Source organism: Phocoena phocoena, chromosome 20, assembly GCF_963924675.1.
Source record: "Phocoena phocoena chromosome 20, mPhoPho1.1, whole genome shotgun sequence".
Classification (NCBI taxonomy): Eukaryota; Metazoa; Chordata; class Mammalia; order Artiodactyla; family Phocoenidae; genus Phocoena; species Phocoena phocoena.
Window position 1 is genome coordinate 20,090,218 of NC_089238.1, and position 22,269 is coordinate 20,112,486.

Below are 22,269 nucleotides of genomic sequence, written 5' to 3' on the forward strand. Positions count from 1 at the left end.
CTGGCACGTAGTCCTGTTGCCACCTCAAGACCTGGGTCCCCAAGGGCTCCCCGCTGTCTGGATGCCTAGCTTCATCTTACTCTGCAAGTCTGCCATCAAAGGTCACTTCCTCAGGGAGGCCTCCCAAGACTACCACCATTACATCAGGCACCCCTCCCTGTCATACCACCCGCTCTTCCTCTGCTCGTGTATTTGTTGGCTACGTATCCTCTGTCATCCCCCCATTCCTTGTCCCCTCACTCCTCTCCCTGCCCAGAATTTAAACAATGACCTCGTCTGGCATTCAGTCCCTAGCACAGTGCCAGACACATAGCAAGCTCAAAAAAGCATTGATCTAATCAAGAGAAATGGGCTCACTGTGGGGGCATGACTGGTGTCGGTGATGTAGGAACATGTGTTGGGCACCTAGGTGACCATAGGGCAGGTTCCTGCTGAGCAGCAGTCAGATGTGAGCCTTCTGGAAAATGGCCCAGCCCCGCCTCAAGGAGCTGCACTTCCAAGGGAGGCATGGGACTGTGATGCTCACCCCAGGTGCCTTAAGGTGAAACATCTGAGGCCGCAAGATTCCTTCTGGTCTAAGAGCACTCACGTGTGAGGCCACAGCTAAGTCTTCCTGCAGAGTTTGAGACAAATCAGTTGAGTCACTTTTGAATTATAGAGTGCTAAAAAAATGAATATTTATGATTCTTCAATATCTCACCTCTTTTTGGCCACTCATAACTCAGACTCACTTAGCCTCGAAGCTTCTTAGGGCCAAGTCACCACGCTCTTGGGGGGATGGACAGGCCTGGCTGGGGAGGGTAACAGTGTCCAGGCCAGACTTCACAGCGTGGGCCCATCTCCAACGCTTACATGCACCTCCAGTGTCATGGACAAAGTTTCCTGCCAGCGTTCAAGCCCGTGTGCAAATTTCTATGCAGGCAACAAAGAGGGCCTTAGGCTGGCTAATTAGGGGAGCGATTGCCTAATTGGGCCACGTAAAGACAGGACAAAAGGCTGACTGCTGGCAAAAAAATTCTGTTTTTGGAAAAAGGCCCTCCCCAAAGAATGCCCCCCTACCTGGGGCTGGGGCTTTCCATCATTTTGTGTTTACTTCCATTTTGGGGGTCTTCGGCACAGCCCCCTGCTGGAGCTGCCCAACGTGGGGGGCATAGAGAGTAACACGTCCTCCCTGGCACTGGGCCGTGCTCTGAAGGCCCCCCGCCACAGCTCACCAGTTCAGTGACCCTCTAGTCTGAGCTCCCTCATCCACAGAACGCCATCCTCAAGTCCTTCCTCAGGGCAGCTGTGGAGCAGAAATCAGGCAGGGCTAGAAGGCACTTAGCACAGTGTTCAGTCACCAACTGTCACTATTAGTCCAGGAAGGCTGCACAGCTTGGCGAAGTCGAATTCAGTATCATCTGACTTACCCCTGTCCCTTGCAGTGTCTGCTGTGGCCACTGCAATGACAGCCCCCCCGCCCAGGGCCTCTCTGCCCTGCACTCGCCCTGTTCAGCCCCTGGACAGCCAGCCTGGCTACCCGTGACCTGCCGTGCCCAGCCCTTCCCCTCTCTCCTCCCAAACCCTCCTTTTCAGGTCCTCACCCCAAAACCTCTCCACCCTTCACCCTCTCCAGATCTTAGACCTCCTGGCAATGACCACATGTGCCTGTCATCCTCCTTCCATTTCATTCGAACAAGAACCAACTCAATAGAAAGTACTTAACAAATTTATTTAATTACATTCAAGTATCCCCATGACCTACTCAGGCTGCAAAGGGCTCCGTGGAGAAGACAGCAGCCAGAAATCCATTTTGCCAGACGGGGGGCCATCACTGTCTAAAGGAGAATCAAGTCCTACCTCACTGTCATAATGACACACAGGGCACAGCTCGGGTTAGCCATCCCCCTAGTACTGGACTGGGACATTTAATAGGTAGACCCAGGGACATTTAATAGGTAGACCCATGACCAGCTAGACCAAGGAGGAGTGGGGACGTCTTATTCATACCTTTCCCCAATATTTTGTCGGCTCCAGCCAAGAGAATACATAAACTTCAAAATAGCTCGTTTAGGAAAGAAAAATAAAAGCAACATTCTTAATGTCTCAAATCATATTTATAGGAAGTTTTCAAAGTACTGCACATACATTATTTCCAACTGGTCCTCCCTACATGCCAGGCATTTGATGGGGCTGGAGTCATTACCCGCTCCCCACACTCCTCACCCCCAGGACTCAGAACTTCAGAGACACACCAAGGTCACTTGGGGTCAATGAGACAAGGGCCCAAAGCACCTGGCACAGCGTTTCACACACAGCAGGCCCTTAAAAGTCAGGGCAGTTGGAGTGAACCACTTCAGAGGAACTCTGCCCCCTGGGAGGTCCAGAGTGGAGACAGGCTATTCCGACCCTTTTAACAGGCACTGGAGACGTCCTTCTTTTCTTTCCATCAGAAACTTGTCAGTGGGGGTTCCTTTCAGCTGTGCCCCCCATGCCCCACTTTATTTGCTGCTCACTGAGAGCAGAAGGGACCAAGGCTGGGCGATGTAGAAGACAGAAAGAGGAAGGAACAGGGCATGGACCTCGGGGAACAGGGCAGGGATCTGGGGGGAACAGTATTGAATCTAAAGGGGAGCCTCCAAGCGTGGCCAGGAGTTTCCCACCATCTCAGAAGGAGCCAAACCGCCCCAATTCAGTGCCCAGAGCATCACTTCAGGAGAGTCAGAAGACAAAAAAATGTCAGAAGTGGTGTCAAGGTGGGGACAACAACAGGGTCGGGAAACACTGCTCTGTTCTTTTTTAGAAGACACCACCCATATTAGGAAGGCAGGACAGGCACTCAGACCATCTCAAAGATGAGACCGAGTTACAGCAAGGTCAAACCCCTTGTTCAAGGGCACATCAAGGTCAGGGACAGAGCTGAAGTTAGACTCCAGTGGTCTTCTGGCCCTCTGAGGACGCAGTTGAAGGCGGGTGGCCAAGGGAGCCTGCTGGGCACCTAAGAACCTGCACAAACGGTTCTATAAGTGAGGCCCAAACAGGGACCTGCCAGGACTCTGGCCACTTCCCGAGGCTGCAGGGGACTGCAGCTCCATCAGGGACCGAGACTATCCCCTGTGGGCACCACCACATGTCCCTCACATCTCTGCCCCAGGGTTGTGCCATATCAGGTCTCTCGGTGATGGTCTCTCAGAGAACCTTCCAGAGCCTCCATCCCAGGGTGGCTGTGGACTCCAGCCCACAGGGCAGACACTGGCCGCCTTGGGCTTCCCCAGGACCCCAGGGATGGCCAGGTAGCAGATGCCTGTTCCCCCAGCACCCACTGTGCTCCAGCCACTATACCAGGTGCTGACGCAGCAGCAAACATGCCGGCAAGGCCTGGCCCCAGGGAGCGAGGGCTTTAACGAGGGAGGAGGCAATCATCAAGGGAGCAAGAAGCACTATGAAGACACGAAACATGACAAGAGCGTCGCTGATGGGGACCCAGGATGGGCAGAGTGGTCCAGAGGGGAGGGGACTGTTGAGCTGAAAGCCACATGAAGATCCAAAGGAAGAGCATTTCAGACAGGAACACAAATGCAAAGTCGCTGAGTGAGCTGTCACTAGGACGACATCTCTCTCCCACCCTTCTCTGGACCCTCACCCATTCTGGTTTCTAAAGTGAGAATCTGTCTGGCCTTCAAGGGCTAAATTGAAGAGCATCCAATAGGTGCTCAATATGGGCTAAGTTGAAATGGGGCTATGGCGCCTGGGCAGGTCATTATCTGCTCTATAGTCATGGGGGATCCAGATGGCGAGGCACACATGTCCTGACCCCGCCCCCCCCACACTGCCTCTGGAACCAGGCCCTTCTGAAGGGGCTGACCAGGGTGGAGCTTACAGACACAAATTCACAGTGGGGAGGACACGTAGATGGAGGTCAGGAGATGGGGAGCCACCCATGCCATCAATATATAGGTACATATGGTGGGGGAATGCCAGGTGTGGACCAGACACACAGCATATGGCACTTTCTCAGGACCATTAGCCCACAAGGAAACCTAGGCATCCAAGGAGCCACTGGAGAGCAAGGGACTGAAGGAGGGGGCCACAACACCCACCCCCCAGCACACAAGCCCACACTCACATGGAGTCACGCACACATTTAGGCTCAGGTACGTACACCCACATGCACGCACTCATTACCCACACTCACCACTCACACAGACACATACATTCAGCTCTCACTTAGGCTGCCTACACACACAATGCTCAAACGCACACACAGACGTGTGTGCACACACAGAATCGTGCTCCTCTGCAAATACACATGCTCCACACGTGGACACATGCTTATGCACAGACACTCATGCACGTGCGGAGGGCTCTCACATACGTGCACAGTCCCACTGCCGTAAGCACTGGAGTACACCCATTCACGCACACACGATGCACACTCATGCACACTCTCACACACATTCATCTACTCATACCCACACACTCAGGCACACTGTCGCACACCCACACATTCAAGCTCACAGTGTCACACTTACACGCACCTTCAGGACACAGTCACGCGTGGACACCCACCCACACATGTCCGCGCAAGCATGCACACATGCACAAGTGCAGGCGCCAGTCCAGGACCCTCCCACGGGGTGGGCCGGCGGCGCGGGGCAGCCTAGAGGTGAGTTCCCCGGCAGAGGATGCGAGCAGGGCGCAGGCCCCGGTTGGGCTGGGGCCCGGGTGGGCCGGCGCGTGCTGGTGCCCGGCGCAGGTAGCAGTAGCGGGGCGCCCCTGCGCAGCGGCCCCGCCGGTGATTACTATGCGCCAGCAGCTGTCTCGGCGCGCTGACGGCGCCTCTAATTGATCTCATTATCTCTCCTCCGTAAGGTGAAGTGCGGCGCTCGGCGGGGCCCGGCCGGCTGGCAGGCGGCGGGCCCGCGGGGGCAGCGCTCGGCCCGGGGCCGCTGCACCACCGGGCGCGCCGCCAGCGAACGCGGGCGGCGGGCTGCCCTGTGGCCGGCTCCCATCCCCGACTAGTGATTTCAACAGGAAACAGCGCGGGCCCAGACAGCGGCGGCGGCGGCGTCCTGCGTTCCTTTGTCACTCCCACCGTCTTTGGAAATTGTTAAGAACGCTGTTTGGTCGGATTTCCCCTCACCTTCCTCCCGCCCAGAGCCGCGCGAGCGCGGCCCGATCTCCGGGACGCTTCGCTCCTTCTGGAGCCAACAACAATGCTCCCCGATGAGCCCTCTGCCGTGGGCAGCCTGCGCCTGAACGGGCGCCCTTCCGGCTCGCGGGCGCCGGGCCCCAGCCCAACCGGGGACCAGCCCCGCTCCTCCCGGCCGCCTGCCCGCCGCACCGCCGGGTGGCTGCTCCCCCTTTCTCCCTCCCGAGTCAAACTCTCCCTCACTGGAAGAGAGAGTACAGAAGCAGCCTAAGGAGTTGCAGGAGGGGTGGGGGTGGGGGTGGGAAGGAAACATTCAGTTTGTTGTGCTTTCCTCGGGTTTGTTTTCTTGCCAAAAAAATTACCCCCTTTGTCTTTGCGCAAAAGAGGCAACGCGGGCACCTTTTCCTGGGCTCCCAGACGGTGCCAATGCGCCTTCGTTAAGGGCAGCTCCTGTTCCCTTTCTAGCCTCATCAGATATATTTTTAACATAGAAAACACTATATTTAATTGGTTATGGATCTCTGTTCTCTTAGCACTACTGGATATCACAGAAAAACACATTAGTACAGAGCAATTAGTGCGATGGCAGTAAACAACTAAGGCACTATTAAGCTGTGGGTGATTAAATAGTATTACTTTTTATTTTTTACGGTGCTAGACTAAAAGATGGAGGAGATATAAAATATATGTCCGTTAATTTTAATATAAAATGTAAATAACAGGTGTCTTCCACTTCTTAAGGTACAATATATACTCAGCACTTCACTCTAGAGAGCATCTTTTTTTTTAAATGAAAAGATCTCTTTCTTTATACACTCGAGGGCAATATTTCTTATCTTCATGCACCCGGATATTTAAGCAGAAATATTTTTTAATTGGACTTATGGAGTCAGGCAAAATAATACCAATACCTATATCACCATAAAAAAAAAAAGCTTCCTCCCAATTGAAATATGCTCCATCATTTCTATCTTTTCAAAGAGCGCACCAAGCATTCTGTGATAAATCGACTGCAGGCTGGAGCAAATGGGCAGGCAGTGGGTAGGCTGGGCCAGCCCGACTGCACCTTGCTCCAGGCCCATCCTCGCCCAGTGGCCATGGCAGCCCAGGCCACTCTCCCTCCGTGTATGTAGATCATCCTCGCGGTTCTGGCACATCTTTTCCTCGGCATCTGATTAAGTTAACAATGTGCTGCTATTTGCATGCAGATTTGCCGGGGCTTTCTCTCCAGCTGCTCCCGGAGACTTGGTCTTTCTCTGCGTTGTGATAGCACAGCAGTCCCTAAATGCAATCTTTGTCAGACCCAGGTGTGCTCTCATTGAGGACGCCTTCGTTCCAAGCAATTTTTCTTTCTGTAGCATTTATAAGGCTCTATTATAGTATAGCCACATCTGGAGGAAAATTCTCCTATTAATTATATACTTTTACCACTAGGAAGACAAATTCTAAAAGATACCAACATTTTTGTTGTTGTTGTTCTTATCTCTTTGACAGCCTGCGTTTTATTTTATTTTGTTTTCTTTTTCCAGGCATTTCAATATTTAAAGAGCCATTAACCAAGGGGGGATGGGGTGAGTTTCCAGGAAAAGAGAAACAACAGGCCTAAGATCTTAGTGTCAGTCCTGCCCTACCTCAGCCAGGCAAGTCTGAGCAAAGACACCAACTGAGGCCTCTCCGAAGGCTGTGGAGTTGGACATGGGACTCAGGATAGGGGCCAGGCACGTGTAAAAGAGCTCTGTTCTGCTGGAATTAAAAAAAAGAAAAAAAGCAAGTGCTATTAACCTTTAACCTCATCTGCTCCCAGATGGACACTCGCTCACATCACCTAAACGCCAGACCATTTGATTCCTCCACAGTCCGAAAGCAGAACCAAATTGGATCAGCATGGTGACCCAGATGCTGTGTTTTCTCTATGGGGTGGAGGTAATTTTTCAATCAGCTTTGAGGTAGGTTAAAAGAAAAATCTTGAGCTAAGTATTCATTCTCATTTTTCAGAAAGAGACAACAAGAAGCTTTGCCCACGGAGTCTGAAAGTTCCCTTAGAGCTGATGGGGTTGTTTTGGTTGGTTTGGTTTGGTTTGGTTTTGGTGTTGGTTATTTGGGTTTTTTTTTTCTTTTTAAAAATCTCCTTTGGTATAGTCAGATCGGATGGTGATAGGGGATGGATAAAATTAATCTGAAACGTAGGAAAAGTTTTAACAACTGGATAGTCCCTATTTGAATCTATAATACATTTAAAGTGCTATAAAATGTAATTTTTGATTCAAAAAATATTTTGCAAAGGGATACGTACTTCATGAACAAGAGTATGCATGAGCGTGCGTGTGCGTGCGTGTGCGTGTGTGCGTGTGTGTGTGTGTGTGTATGGGGATGCTGCACATACACTCATACAAAGAAAGCTGAATTACTTTGAAACCAGGGAAAATTGAAATGGAACCATTTTCGCTTTTCAAGCCAAACACTATCAGGTAAAAATCCAAGCAGGTTTTGGCAACTTTGTCAAGCTCCTGTGACAACAACGCTGAAACCCAGTCTTCTCCTCCTGCCACCAAAACTGGTATCAGAAAGAACCCAGGGCCATGTTCCGGCAGTACCAGGGGCGGCTCCCAGTCAGCCACATGTGAGCAGAAGATCACGCAAGAGGGGTCTTTCTGAGTCCTGCCTCTGAAGTCCCCAGTTACTGCTCCCAGCCACTGGCTGCCTCCGCTCACTGGTACTAACCCCTTTGCCTCAAAACGACCAATCACTTTCCCTCTCGCGTGCAGACAGAGGTCAGAAAGCCCCTGCAATTAGAGTCCATCTCTGGGCCATGCTTCAGCCTCAGTTTCTTCAGCTCTGAAATGGGAAGAACACACCCCACCCCAAGTGGGTATTACACGCATGAAGGACTGTGAATCAGGTTCGAAATATAGATGATAAATAAGGGTAAAGTTTACTGAGATTCTTTTTCCTTATGAATTAGCTGCCTCCCCCTCCCCCTCCCCGCAGGGAAACGAGCAGCGGATTCTGGGTCCCTGATACTTAAAAATCTATGCATTTAAAAAAATATATTTTTAGACAAATAATGCAAAAAGAAAGAACTGATTTTTTAAATTTGACCCTTCTAGGGCCACTTGCCTTTTAAATCCTCCTGCTTGCTGGCATCCCAGCCCCCTCAGATACCCTCCTGCAAAAATAGAGCAGGGAGGCAGATGCAGTGATACTGGATTACATCACTGGACAGCATGTGGCATTGAGGGGAGAAAAAAAAATAAGAAAAGACAAATGACATTTTGCTTCTATAGTGTGCTATTTTAGTGGTGATGGCTTGACTTTTGGCCCAAACGCATATGCCAATGGCAAGGCTAACTCCAGGGACTCACAAAAAAGAATGTGTGTTCACAGCTGTACTGTACACCAATACAGATTACATGTTTTCAGTGTTGCGGCCACAACAGAATGCTAATTAACATACTGGAGTGATGAGAACGGCTGCAAGGGCCTTATTGTTCCATTATTTCATGAAGCCCAGCTGCCTTTGTTTATGTCACTTATCCTCTCGTGCCACAGGTTTTTACTCCAAAAATACTATCCCGATACAACGTTAATATTTAAAAAACAAAGAGGTGGCAGATTGTCATTTTTGTGTCAGTCTCAAACTGCAGAACTGTTAAGCTGTTCTGGTTCGGTATTTAGAAATAATTTAACAGCCATATTCAGACACTGCCTGCATTCTAACATAATGGCTGAATACTTGAACCAAGCAAATGCATAACTATCCTGACATCACTTATGAGGTTTAGATTGGTCAGTTAATGGAAGTCTTTACCAGAATCAATACCATAACAGCTTCTTGAAATGAACGTGATTTTTTACACGGAGTGCTGCAAACAATAACTACAGAAATATACTACCTTTGTACCCGGCACAAAGAAGCTAAGATGCAAAATTAAGAAGAAATTACATATTTGCAAACTAATATTACAGTCGATTATTAAAAACACCTTCAAAAATATGTACTTATCATTAAATAATTGGAGAGCATTAATATCACCTGCGCCTGATTAATCTTTTTTTACACTTTTTAATAGCTGTTTCACCTACTGGCTACATTATCAGGTTGCTATTAAGTATTGATATTGATGATTGATGTAATAATGATTAAATAAAAAGCCATATTTAGACCTTGTTTTTTGGTAAATATTTTTTTCATAATCCTCATTCGAAAGAATACTGTCTGCTGGCTCAATTAGTTTTTTTTTTTTCTTTTGCCTGGATTGTGCATAAAAGTGACATTCTTTAAACTACAGGTTTCCTCAAATCGTGTTCCACTGGCAATCTATACATACTACAGTAATTTGCAGTCGCGGTCAGGGAAAGCTGTTGGCTCAAGCCCAAAATGTTTATGGTGCCTTGCTTCCCCAAAGAACAAAAACGCCCTGGAGTTTTATTTCAGATTTCCCTAAATGCACCTTTATTGACACCAGGTACAATAGTTGGGGAAATACGTAATGCCCCAGCACAGACGCCATCAACCAGGGTCATAAATTAAGTTAGCAAAGGTCTCCCCTAAAAAGTACAGCACTCCACTAATCAAAGCCACACTGTCGCTCAAGAACACGAAATCTTCCCCACAGCCAGTTGAGTGAACAAGCCAGAGTTGCTTTTTAACGAGTTTAACTGGTAATCTCAGATAAATGGAGAACTGCTTGAAGTGTCTGTCATCTATAAGGCAGTAATGAGAGGATTTAGAGCGCTCTACATCCCAAACAGCATAGAACCAAGAGAATGCCACAGGTGTGTCTCCATGTATGACAGAGGGCTTTTGCAGCTATGGCCATCTCCCCACTGTGGACACAACATAGATATTTAAAGATTGGATCCAGGAGCTAGTGAAATTTTCCAACTGCTCTGCGCTTAAGCCCCCAGCTAGCTTATATATCAATTATAATAAATTTTTCATAATAGCAGCTCAGCCTATTACTGTTTATTTTTTTTTTCTCTTAACCTAAAAGTGGAACCACTTTATTCTGATTGCAGCCAATGAAGAGACTCCTGAATTGGTTTCTCCTAAAGAAAATTGCTCAAGAATTACAGAAGGGATCCAGGTAAATAATATTCAATGACACATGCATGTATTTTCATAGAAGAACCTGTGTATCTTATGGTACCGGGAGAAAATAATATCATAACTCATCCTTTTGTAATCTGTGGGTGAATTTTCCCTCTTTCTTTATGATGTTTATTTACCAGGTCAAAGCAACAGCCAGTCCTAGCTGCACCCTGGGACAGGGGTACCAACATCTCGGGCTGCACAGTCACCAACGGGTCCAGCTCCATTTGCTACAGCTTCAGTTTGATCCTCTACATTTAATGCATTCATGTGTAGTGTGCAATATGAAATTCGAGCCCTGTGCTGCCATTCTGAACATCGGAAAAGTGTTAAATTTATAAATAAGAGATGAAAATCTCTTAGTGGACAGAAATAATATCTTGAAAATAAACACATGGACCCACCATTTGGACACATTTTTAACAATCTTAATCCCACTCAAACTTTGCAAAAACTCTACTGAAAATTTAACCTTGTGTTCTTGAAGCTGAAACTGACAAAACTTAATAGCAACAAGGCAGTGAAACACTAATAAACTCATTATAGGTCACATAAATGGGCTGTCTGCGGGGCTGCCAGACAGCACACATAAGCAGCTTCAGTTGCACATAGCACGGGCAAGCAAGGTGGTGCGGGTGTCTGTGTGGACAGTTGGAGGCAGAGGATTTGGTAGCACTTCACAATAAGTTTGCTAAATTTACTTGATTAGGCAGTTCATTTAGAAATTTCAGATGCTAATTATAGGTGGATGCAGACAAGCTGATATGGAAGAATGAGTTTTCCCAAGGCCTGAAAGCCACATCAGGGCCCACTCTTGCAGAACGGATTCTGAGTCCTCAGAGCCCTTTCCACCCAACTCCCCTTCCCCAGGCAAGGTGAGCTGCTGAGGCGACATCTCCAACCAGGCCACCGCCTTCAGACCCCCTCGCTTCTCCCAGCAGGATCTGTGGAATCATCCCCAGAATTGATGAGCACCAGACACTGCACCCTGAGGCCTACTTGCCAAAATCCACTGACACACATGTTCAGTTTGGCTTACGTGATGATTTAAGAAAATCACGTCAGAGTTTTCCATTTGCAAAAACTGGCTGAGTTCCATCTGAAAATCCAGACTTCTGACCTCTCTAGAAAAATCCAAAGGTCTAGCAACACTGGACCCATTGCCATGGGCAACCACTGGGTCGTGCACCTCCAAGTGGTCGCACCCTGTTCACTGACGAGGATGCTCTCACCCCTGCAGCATTGGAGCCGTGCCTCCCTCGTCTATGCCGTTAGGAGGCTGCTGATCAGAGGAAAGGGAAGACACAGTCCAGAGAAGCCTCACCAGAGGAAAGCTGGAGGGTAGACGGGAGAGCGTGACCTCACATTCCAGGCCCTGCCTACCGAGCTCAGCCAACACACGGCTGCTGAGGCCAGCTCTACCCCATGCGAGTCCCTGTTTACAGAGGGCCGGGAAGTACATCCCCCTCCTTGCCATCTGGAGAAGCACTCGCCTGGAAGCACAGAAGTAAGAGGCTGGAATGGAGGCTCTGCCCTTGAGCTGTTCCAAGTCTGGGTAGGGCAATCAGACAACCAAAGACAAGGCAAATGGTGGAAGATGGGGTCAAACCCTGCATGAAGGCTTTAACTACCTGAAGGAATCACCCCATTCTTGGCCTTGGGAGAGCGACAACAAGGCTGGGACAGGAAGGAGGAGTAGGAAGGTCTGGGATAAAGAAAGGAGGAAGGAGAGATGGAGGGGGTGGGCGAGACCAGTATAGTGGGAGACTCCACACAGGGCTGTCACTCCCTGTGAGCAGTGGTGCCAGGAACTCACCCTGGTCTGCTCTAGACTCTCGCTACTCTGCGTGCAGCTGGACCAGCAACATCAGCATTTCCTGGGACCTGGTTAAAAAGGAGCAGCCTGGGCCCCACCCAGACCTCCTGAACCAAATCCACATTAAAGGCGCTGATCTCTGCATCCGGCAGAGAAAGCTGCAGGGGCGGCTCTGGGGTCCCACCCACATGTGCTTCGCCACGCATGGGGTGTGCGAGCCTGAAATGCAGGAGTCCTGGGACTCGAAGGTACGTTTCTAGTGGAGACACGTTCCCAGTCTACCCACCTCGATGATGTTCTTTTAGACCATCAATAAATATGGCTTCAGTAGTCAGATGATATTTAATTAGCATTAAACTCTTTTATTTCATGTAAGTTAGAGCCTTGCCTGAGACACTTCATTTGGAAAGTAACCTGGCACTCAAGATTAAAATGAAATATTAGCATGTCAGCGGTCGCCTCATCATGGTGTGCTCCCCTTCAGCCCTCCAACCCTGCAGGGGACAACATGGCACTGCCTCCAAAGCTCCCCAGCAGAAGGGATTTGACACAGGGGCTTTCAGAGCTGAGGGGATGGACTTTCTTACATAGAAGAGGGACTGTAGCCCCTAGGAAGTGAGAAATGGAAAAGCTTTATCCTTTTCAAAGTCAGAATCAAATACAGTTTCATTCTTCTATCTGAATTTTCTCTCTGCACCTCAGTCATCGAGCCTGCCCCTGCCTCACGGCCTCTATATGAGCTCTGCCCTCAGTCCAGGTGCTGCCCCATCCTGTCCTTCAGTGTTTAGACCCAATGTAACCTCCCCAGAGGGAACCTCCCCGATCGCTCAGCCTCAGCTTGTCCTGGTCTCTCTGCTTCATATCCTCTGTTTCAATACTCTGTATGGCATGTGTCCCTACAGATTGGTCTCTGGTTTCTTCGCCTATTCGGTTATTTGTTTATTGCCTGACTTCTCCAACTAGAATGTCAGCTACATGAGGGCAGGGACTTTGTTTTGTTCTCTGCTATATTCCCAGGGCCTAAAGCAGTGCCTGGCTCATCAAAGAGGATGAAAGAAAGTGGGGGTGGGGGGAGAATAGGAGATGATAGATAGATAGATAGATATTGGTCATAGACACAAGGATGATAGATACATAGATACAGAGAGGGGCAGTGGATAGGACGGATAAATGGATAGAGAGATACATAGATGTATACACAGAACTGACAGACAGACTGGCACAGCTAGCTCAATTGACCAGACACTTTGGCCATCAGAAAGGGAAGGGACAGAGTCAGAAAGCATGGCCCGACAACTGCTCACAGCATTGTCAAATGTGACCAGAGCAGCGCATGATTAAATGACAATTAGGGATTCTGAGGGCAGGGCCATGAGGTCAAGGAGGAGTTGAGGAGAACTTTCTGGAGGGGTTAGGAAGGGGCTTCCCCAGGGCCTGGGGAGGCAGGGCCTTCATGGAGTAACTTGAACTAGATTCTAGGAAGCTGGCTGGCTGCAAACATTCCAATGGATCCCCAAAGGCTTGCACGCTGACACACAAGACGGTTTTAGGTGATACACAAAAAAACTCCTCTTTAAAAAACAATTAATACTTAAATAATTATCTTACTGTGTGATATAAAAAAATATAGAGAGGGTACATCAAACCAGAGGTTTCATAGAGATTATTATTTAGGACAAAGCTAAATATAATATTTAATTAAAAGAAGTGTGTCTCAAAAAATAACAAATCTAGGAGCACGTGGTACTCGGTATGGGGCTGGCTCAGAGCTAAGGAGTCATTCTGGGTATAAACCGTCCCCCCCCCGCCCCCGCCCATCGGGGAAGGCCTGGGAAGGTCCCATCCACAGGCCACCTTGCTGTCTGGATCTGGTCCCCAGCTGGGCTGTCAGAGACAGGTGTGGGCTTCATGGCCCTTCCCTGGATTTGTGGAAGTGGCAAGGATGCGTCCAAGCACACCAGGCCCTCCCTGGGCACCCATCCCTCCTCTGCCAAAGCTGTGAGGGAAGCAGGAAGGGCTCCAGGAAAGAAATCCACGGGCTGATCCTGCCTCTTCCAAGGGCAGCCACAGCAGGTCCAACAAGTCCCTCCCCTTCTGAGGAGAGAAAGGGAAAGAGAGAGAAGGAAGGGAGAGGGGGAAAGAGGGAGGGGGGAGGAATGGGGGCGAGAGGAAGAGAGAGAGAGAGAGAGAGAGAGAGAGAGGCAGAGAGGGTTGGGGAGAGGGGGAGAGAGAGAGAGGGAGGGATGGAGGGAGACGGGGAAACAGAGGAAGAAGGGCAGGGAGGGGGCAGGGAGGGAAGAAGAAAGGGAGGAGGGAGGGGGAGAGAAGAGAGAGAGGCTATCTAAAGACTAAATGCTGGCTAAAGTCCTTATCAGGAAGAAAAATTTTTAAATGCATGAACTCTATTTATACCCTGAATAAACAAGATAATTATGTGTTCGTTTTATAAGTTGTGCCTTGACTTCAAGATCACCAGTGGCCACGAATGTTTGGATTTCATATAAGCATGTTTAAAAGCCATGGGTCTCGACCCTCTGACCAGGAAGCTGAGCTTAGTCAACACTTTCACACTGTGATCAAGGCATAAAGCAGAGAGTTGAACAAACTAACATTTCACTCTTGGAATTGAAGTATAAGCAGAAGAACTGATGAATCTGCTAATTGTTCCAGTGTTCTTGTCTGCTCTTGACATTGGCATATACCCCTTGTATAACCCAAAGTTCATCCTTTGTATATGTGTGGAAAGAAAAATGAGTATGACCCTGATGAATACAAAGTGGGGGAGGGGTGGTTAAAGGGCAATCCCTTTTTTATTGTTTTTTAAAGGCCAACGTACTGTGCACAGTTCACGGGCCTGGCCTGGGACGTGGGCAAACTGCCTACAGCTGAGCACCGGGGCAGGCTGCACAGCCTGGACACCCCAGCTCCAGCACTGTCACTGCGGTGCCTCTCTCTCTGAGGTCACTGTGAGTCTTAAACAAGAGAAGGGCACCATCCAGTCCGGTTCTTTCTCCCCACTCCCACGTCCGCTGCCCCAGGTCAGCGTCAGATAGTGCAAACAGTCTTCCCAATGCCCATTTCTAGGGTACGTCCCAACTCATCACAAATACCCTTACCTGGCAGGCAGCCTCTCTCCCACTGGGCTCTGACCCACACTTCCATTCACACCTAATATATCCTAAGTTCCAACAAAATGGAGCTACTCATCAACACCAAGCCCAACCCCAGTTTTCCCACATCTCCCCCCTTTCCTGCCCCCACCTGGAATGGTCACCTCAGCCCAAAACACCCCTCCCCCCAGCCCCAAATGCATCTGGCAGGTTCCTGCCTTCTGCAAGCAACTTCCCTCTGGCCTTCCCCTTGCCTCAACTGATGACAGTCTTCCTGGTCCCCAAGGCCAAGCTCCAACGCCAGCTTCTCCATGAAGCCCGTCGTGAGCCACAGGACAGGTCTGGTTTTCCTTTCCTAAAATGATGTGCAGTGCTGAGTACAGAGAACGCTCACAACAATCATTAGCTCCCTTATCGTCGGTCAGTGTCTCAGTCGTATTGCTCTGATCCACAGATCTCTCCCCCGAGTCTGGACCCATGGCTCTCTGTTCAATCTCTGAGGTGGCCCAGGCCACACTCCCTTGTGGTCAGTGCCCTGTGCAGCCTCTCCGCTCTGTATTTGTACCCATGCGTACTTAGGATGGCGGCAGGGCTCTCACATTTCTGTTGACTTAAACCGTACTGAAGAATGATACGCCTTAACTCTGTACAGGTGCATCCTTTCAGGCCCAGTGTCAGTGAATTCTCAGGGACAGGGCTCGGGGCCCTGCTAACTCGCGGTCCTGGTTAGAGCTGTCTCCTGGGGAAGCAGGGCCCTCCAGGCCCAAATCCTGACTGAATACACCTGCCCCCATGCTAGCTCCACAGAAAAGCTGGACTCCGAGGAAGTCTGCTCCACCGTCGCCCCAGCTCACCAGGTAATAGATGGACCCCAGAGGCACCACAACCAAATCAGTCTTTAGTTGACTTCAACCCCCAATTTCTTTCTGACTCTAAAACAAGAACCAATAATGGCCAAACAGTCCATTTTAAGGAGAATTAAAGCATAATTTGGCCTTGCTGGAGGTCAAACCTCAAATACAGAATCTGCTTTAAAATTCTATTTCAACTGCCCTCCTAAAAGCAGGAAGGGCATGGCGGCCCTTGGCCTCTCTTTGTATTTTTCTTCAAGGCACTGGATCCTTTTAGCCCAACTTCCTGAGCTGGGGCCAATGTGAGGACCATCCCAGACTGTGAGAGCCTGCACCACTACCTGGCAATCGCTGTCACACACACACACACACACACACACACACACACACACACACACGCGCGCGCGCCTGCTCTCCCCAGTAGATTACAAATATGGAGAGCTACAAAAGGAAAAACAAGCCTTTTCAACCCCCCTTTCCTTTACCACCTGGCCCATACCTTGCACATAAAGACCATCTGGGTCAGTGAAAGAGAAAAGCCATTTTGTCCTTATTTTACTTATCGCACACCATTGTGTACACAGATCTTTATTTCCTACATAAAGTTAAAAGGTTTGTGTTCATTTTACTTTTTGTGAGTAATTCTTCTTTTTTATTTTAGTCAGAACATCTCAAAACAATGACAATTTCAAAAAAAAATAAAGCAACACTGCGAAACCATCAAAATAAATAGCTGTTCTTGACTTTTTCACCCTTTTCAGAAGGAAGAAAAGGAACCAGCGATGGGATGCTTGGGACTACAGAAAGGAAAAACATCTCCCTTAGAGAGCAGCTGTTTCCTCAGTTTACCCACAGTGCCCAGAGAGATGGAGAGAACCCAGGTTCTAGAAAGGGGAGGCCTGGAGAAGAAAACTCCCCAATGAAAGGATCATCCTGGGAGCGGCTGGGACAAGACAGACATGGCCGGCCCACCCAGGACCTCGGTCTGCAGGCCTGGACCCAGGGGCATCAGAACAGCAGGCAAGAAGCTAGCACATCCGCCCATGGGCAGTGGATCCAGGCCCATTTGGAGTCCTTGTGCTTCTCTGGGCCAAGCCTGGTACTCCCTGAAGAGCTGGCTCCAGAGATCCAGGCTTGTTGCCTTGCCCCCAGCAGACTGCCTTTATAAGAGCGCCCTGGAAACCTACCTGCCTGCCTGGCCTCTCGGACGGACGCACTCTGCTCCAGGCCTGTAGCTGCAGGAGTCAAAGGAGCACTTAGCCCGGGAGCTCCAGGGCCCTCCTGAGTGTGGCGGCTCACACACTCGGGATGTGCTGTGCTCATGGGGAGACCAGGCATGGGCAACAGTGAAGTCGAACTTTTTTGAACTGAGATCCAACCCAGATCCCTCTTACTGAGCTTTTTCAGCCGCCCAAGCCACACTGCGGGGAACAGGCCGATGTACACAGAAGGCCAGCAGCACAAGTGAGGCGCCATGGGTTAATGAGCCACTTTTTTTTTAATTTTATGGTGTCTATTTGCAAAGCTGACCTAATGCACAGCCTCACAGCTCTCAACCTCTGAAGGGCCAAGAGGGACACAGGAGCCTTTGTCTGGTGGCAAACAAAGGCCAAGTCATGGCAGAGTGGACCCTGAGGTGACGTGGGCCGCCTGCCCCCCGCGAGGACGCCTGCCCTACAAGCCCGCGCGCTGGGCAGATTCAGAGGGAAGAGGCAGAAGATGTGTGTCCCCCCTCTTGGGAAGGGCTCACTCCAAGGGCTCATCCCAAACCCAGGCAGAGCTGGCATTTCTCTGCCCCGCGAGCTCGCCCAAAGAGAAGCACCTCGAAAAAGAAAGATCAAATTCACATTCTGAACCTTAATTGAAGCTGGTCATTTTGACTTCACTAGGCTTCTCCCCTGACTCCCTCACTCCAGAGGAAAACCCCCCAAAGGGTCTTTCAATTATAACCTGGTTATAATGGAGCAGAAAGCACCATTATTAGCTCCATAAACTAATCAAGCGCCATTAAAGGGAAAGAATATGACATAAAGCTTTTGTTTTCAGAAATGAAAGACAGAAAGGAAAAAGCAGGAGAGAGAAAGAAAAAAAGACAGAAGAAAAGAAACCCAGCAGCAGCAGGAGAATCACAGGGAAGGAGAAACCGTCACCCAGACACCAGGGAGGGTGGCTCAGGCTGGTGCCGGATGGCAAGAAGGGTTAAATTTACGTTCCATTACAAGTCCCCTTTTCTTTTGGTTTCATCTTCTCAGTAAAACACATAACTTAAAATGAAATCAAATATTAAAAATGACAGACTATATAAGTGCTGTGAGTAACTTCAGGTCACGGAGGGAGGGAAAAGCCGGCAAGTTGTCAGGCACTATCTGTCAGAGTGAATTAGAAACAATCAACAGAGACTGAAAGGGAAGGTGATTGTTATTAAGCAGCGGGGCTGTGAGCAGGCTACCCAGATGTGGTCATGCATATAAAGGACAGGAAACAGCAGTTTAATTCAGGAAGCCCTGGCGAACAGGGCAGCAGAGAGGAGAAAAGTCCTTTGTCGCTAATAAGCTGGAAGTTACTTTGATAACAGCAGGGTTAGACTCGAGAATAAGACACATTTCTTTCGCTACCACACACCATTAATATCACAGAAATGTGGTCGGAAGAAATGCCCAGCACAGGCGGACTAGCCACTGGCCTCCCTGGCAGCGGCCTGGGAAAGCCGGTCCCCATCTCCTTCCAGGGCCAGGCTCTCTCTGACCACCTCGGACCAACTGTCACCCTCCAGCCATGTCATATGACCAAAAAGAAAAACGATAGTATTTCATTATTTCCCAGTGTTGGGCCCTCTCGTTGCCATGGCCTGTAAGGAAGGTATGAGCCCGGTAAACAGCCTGGATATAATGAAGTCCACGTATGCAGCAACGACAAACAATTTTACATGCAGACAAGGCCCGATTTCATAAGAAATTACTTATGCAGGCGTTCTGCAATTATCCTGTGATACTTTCAGGCAACAGTCTGACAGCAGTTGTGCAAACAATAAAGGGATTACAGAAATAAAAACAAATAATATTACACGCACAGAAACTCCATGTTGCATGTGGACGGGTGAAGGGAGTATATGGGAGTGAGCAGAGCCAGGCAGGGGCCAACAGGAGGTGAGGCCCAGAGACCAGCGACCCCTTCCCAGCACGCAGACGATGCTGGTCCACTGCACCCTGATGGGGCCACCGCAGGCAGCTGTATGGGGTCTGCCCCCATCTCTGGGAATGCTGGGCCACCTGCCTGCCTCTCAGGGGAGCTGAGTACCTGGGTCACCTTTGCTGGATGGAGCAGACTCACAGGACCGGGACATGCACTGGGTGGGCTGAGCAGCCTCGCCATTTCTCTCCCATACCAGGTAGCCTCCCAGGACAGAAAGCATCTTCTTCTTCAGCTTCATCCCAGGATCAACACAGGCCACCCACATCCAGTGGCAGCCAGAGCTTCCGGTCAGCTTGGTGCAGCGTCAGGACCACCCCATCCCAAACACAGGTGAGCAGAGCACGTGGATCAGCCACACTTGAGGCCTGAGGAATCTGTCCGAGCAGCCCCACTACTGGCATGAGGAGGGGTCGTTCTGTCGCCTGCTCCCTGGGGGCAGAATCACACGCCGTCCATCACCGTGTCCCCATATTAGACACGGGCAGGCACCCTTATAACTCAGGTGTTGGGGAGACACAGAATGAGGTGGGATGTGGAGGCCTGCAGACAGGCATCCTGACCACCTTTCCCAGAAGGTGGGTGTCTTCCCACTGCGGCACCTCTTCCAGGCGTCGTCCCATCCCATGCAGCCGGGGACATTCCCCGGCCTCCCTGCAGTAAGAGAACGCAGGGCAGAAGAGTGAGGCCCGGGGCCTGCAAATGCTGCCTTCCCTTCCCACTTCACGTGCTTCCAAAGCTTGGGCTGTGCTGCGGGCAGCTCGGGTCAGCACTGGCAGACCCGCATCGCGTGCCCACTGTGTGTATGAGACTGCGCTCAGCATGGGTCACACAGTGCGGGCTGAAGCTCTGTCCAGTCCACAGATATACTTGCGCTTGCAGAAAGATTTTTAAAACTTAATTAGTTGCCAACGTTGAAGGAAAAGAAAAGAACCAGTTTTTTTAAAATTTCTTTTTTCCTTAAAAGCTATGCAGACCTGGAAAAATTCTGCCCGCGTTACCAAGTGCAATTGATGAGAGCTGAGAGGCCCCCTGCCATGGAATCAGCTCTCCCCAGTCTGCTCTGCACACATCTAGCTTCCTGCATTTCCCACCTGAACCCTGAATTTGGTTTTAGGACAACTCCCCAGAGACAGATGCCCTGGCTGGGCCAAAGCCTATCTAGGTGCCTCCCCGCAACACACTCTGGGGCAGAGTCCAAGCCCTCCCCTGGCCAAGCTGCCTTCAGCACTGACCGTCTTTGTCCAAAACTTTCAGCATTTTATATTCTGAAAACGGGCCTACTGGAATACCTGAGGGGCACCTTCAAATTACCTGTGCAGGTATCAGGAACTCACTACCAGAGTCCTGGCCTCGTTGTGTCCTGGGTGTTGGCATAAATCAGACCTAGGGAGGTCTTGGGCTTTGCAATCCCTGCATTCCAGAAAATTTGGAAAGAAATGTGGATTTGATATATATTGAGTTTGCTGAAACCAAGGTACAACAAATTCTAATGATTACAAAATGCGGAGGGGAGGAGCTGGTCAATCAATATATCAGTGAATGATTGTTGACCACTCACAGCGTTCCAGGACTGTGCTGTGTGCTATGCAAGCTCCTGAGGTGACTAGGACACCAGCCCCTCCCCCTGTTGGTGCCTCCTTTCAGCTAAGAGGGGCCCCCAAGCTGTCCGGAACTGCCTGAGGGGTGGCCTGTTGTGCCCAGGTGAGAATGGCTCTGCCTATGACTCGCAGTGTGATCTTGAACAAATTCCTTGCCCTCCCTGAGCCTCCGTCTCTTCACCTATAAAATAAAGGTGTCTTTGATTGCAAAAGTTTCTGCCAGCCCTAGGGCTCTATGGGTCTAGGAATTACCTAGAATTTCTAAACAGAGTCCTGCCTAACAATAGTATCCGTACTGCCCAAGGGAAAAGAGGTTTAAACTATAACCACCAAGAATCTTTACTCTTAAGCTCATTCAGAATGTTACTAGATGACCCACGAATCAACATTGACAAGGAAGCGATCACAGTCAATTTGGAGTTAACACTTCCTGGTAGTGGATGGAACGGGCTTACACCTCCCTGAGGCTGCACAGACTTAGGCAGACCTGATCAAAGGGAGCCCCAAGCCTTCCACCTGCAACTCTGCCCAAGCCCACAGCTGCGGGGGCTCAGCTGGGTCCAGAGGAGCAGCCAAAGGGCACTGTGGCCCCCACGTGACTGGCCACCTTTCCTACACCCATGGGGCCTGAAATCCCTGACTCCCAGTTTTAGACAAGTCACAAGGACATCCCTCTGGTAGAACATTAAGGTCACAGCGAACAACCCACCAAGAGTTGGTTCAAGCCACTTGGAGAATTCTGGCACCTAGGAGCATTCCCACACCTGGAAAGGTGGGTTTCTCAAGACACACTCTCTGGTTAAAAGCAACATAAACATAGGCTTCCCTGGTGGCGCAGCGGTTGAGAGTCCGCCTGCCGATGCAGGGGACACGGGTTCGTGCCCCGGTCCGGGAAGATCCCACATGCCGCGGAGCGGCTGGGCCTGTGAGCCATGGCCACTGAACCCGCGCGTCCGGAGCCCTGTGCTCCGCAACGGGAGAGGCCGCAACAGTGAGAGGCCCACGTACCGGGAAAAAAAAAAAAAAAAAAAAAGCAACAAAAACATAAAAGAAAGGCAATAGTCCTCACCACGGTCTACAGAGGTGTGTCTATCCAGGCCCTACAACCCACCCACCCTCTCCCCAGAGCTCACGTGCTCCAGCCTCATTGGCCTACACTCTGTCCCCCATACATGCTGAGTTCTTCCCCACCACAGGGCCTTTGCACGTGCTACTCCCTCGGCCAGGAATGCTCTTCCTCCAGGCCTTCACTGGCTGGCTCCTCCGTGTCCTTCAGACCTCTCACTTCCAATGTGCCATCCTCAAGAGGGACATCCCTGGGCTTCCCTGGTGGCACAGTGGTTAAGAATCCACCTGCCAATGCAGGGGACACTGGTTCAAACCCTGGTCGGGGAAGATCCCACATGCCACGGAGCAACTAAGCCCGTGTGCCACAACTACTGAGCCTGCGCTCTAGAGCCCGTGAGCCACAACTACTGA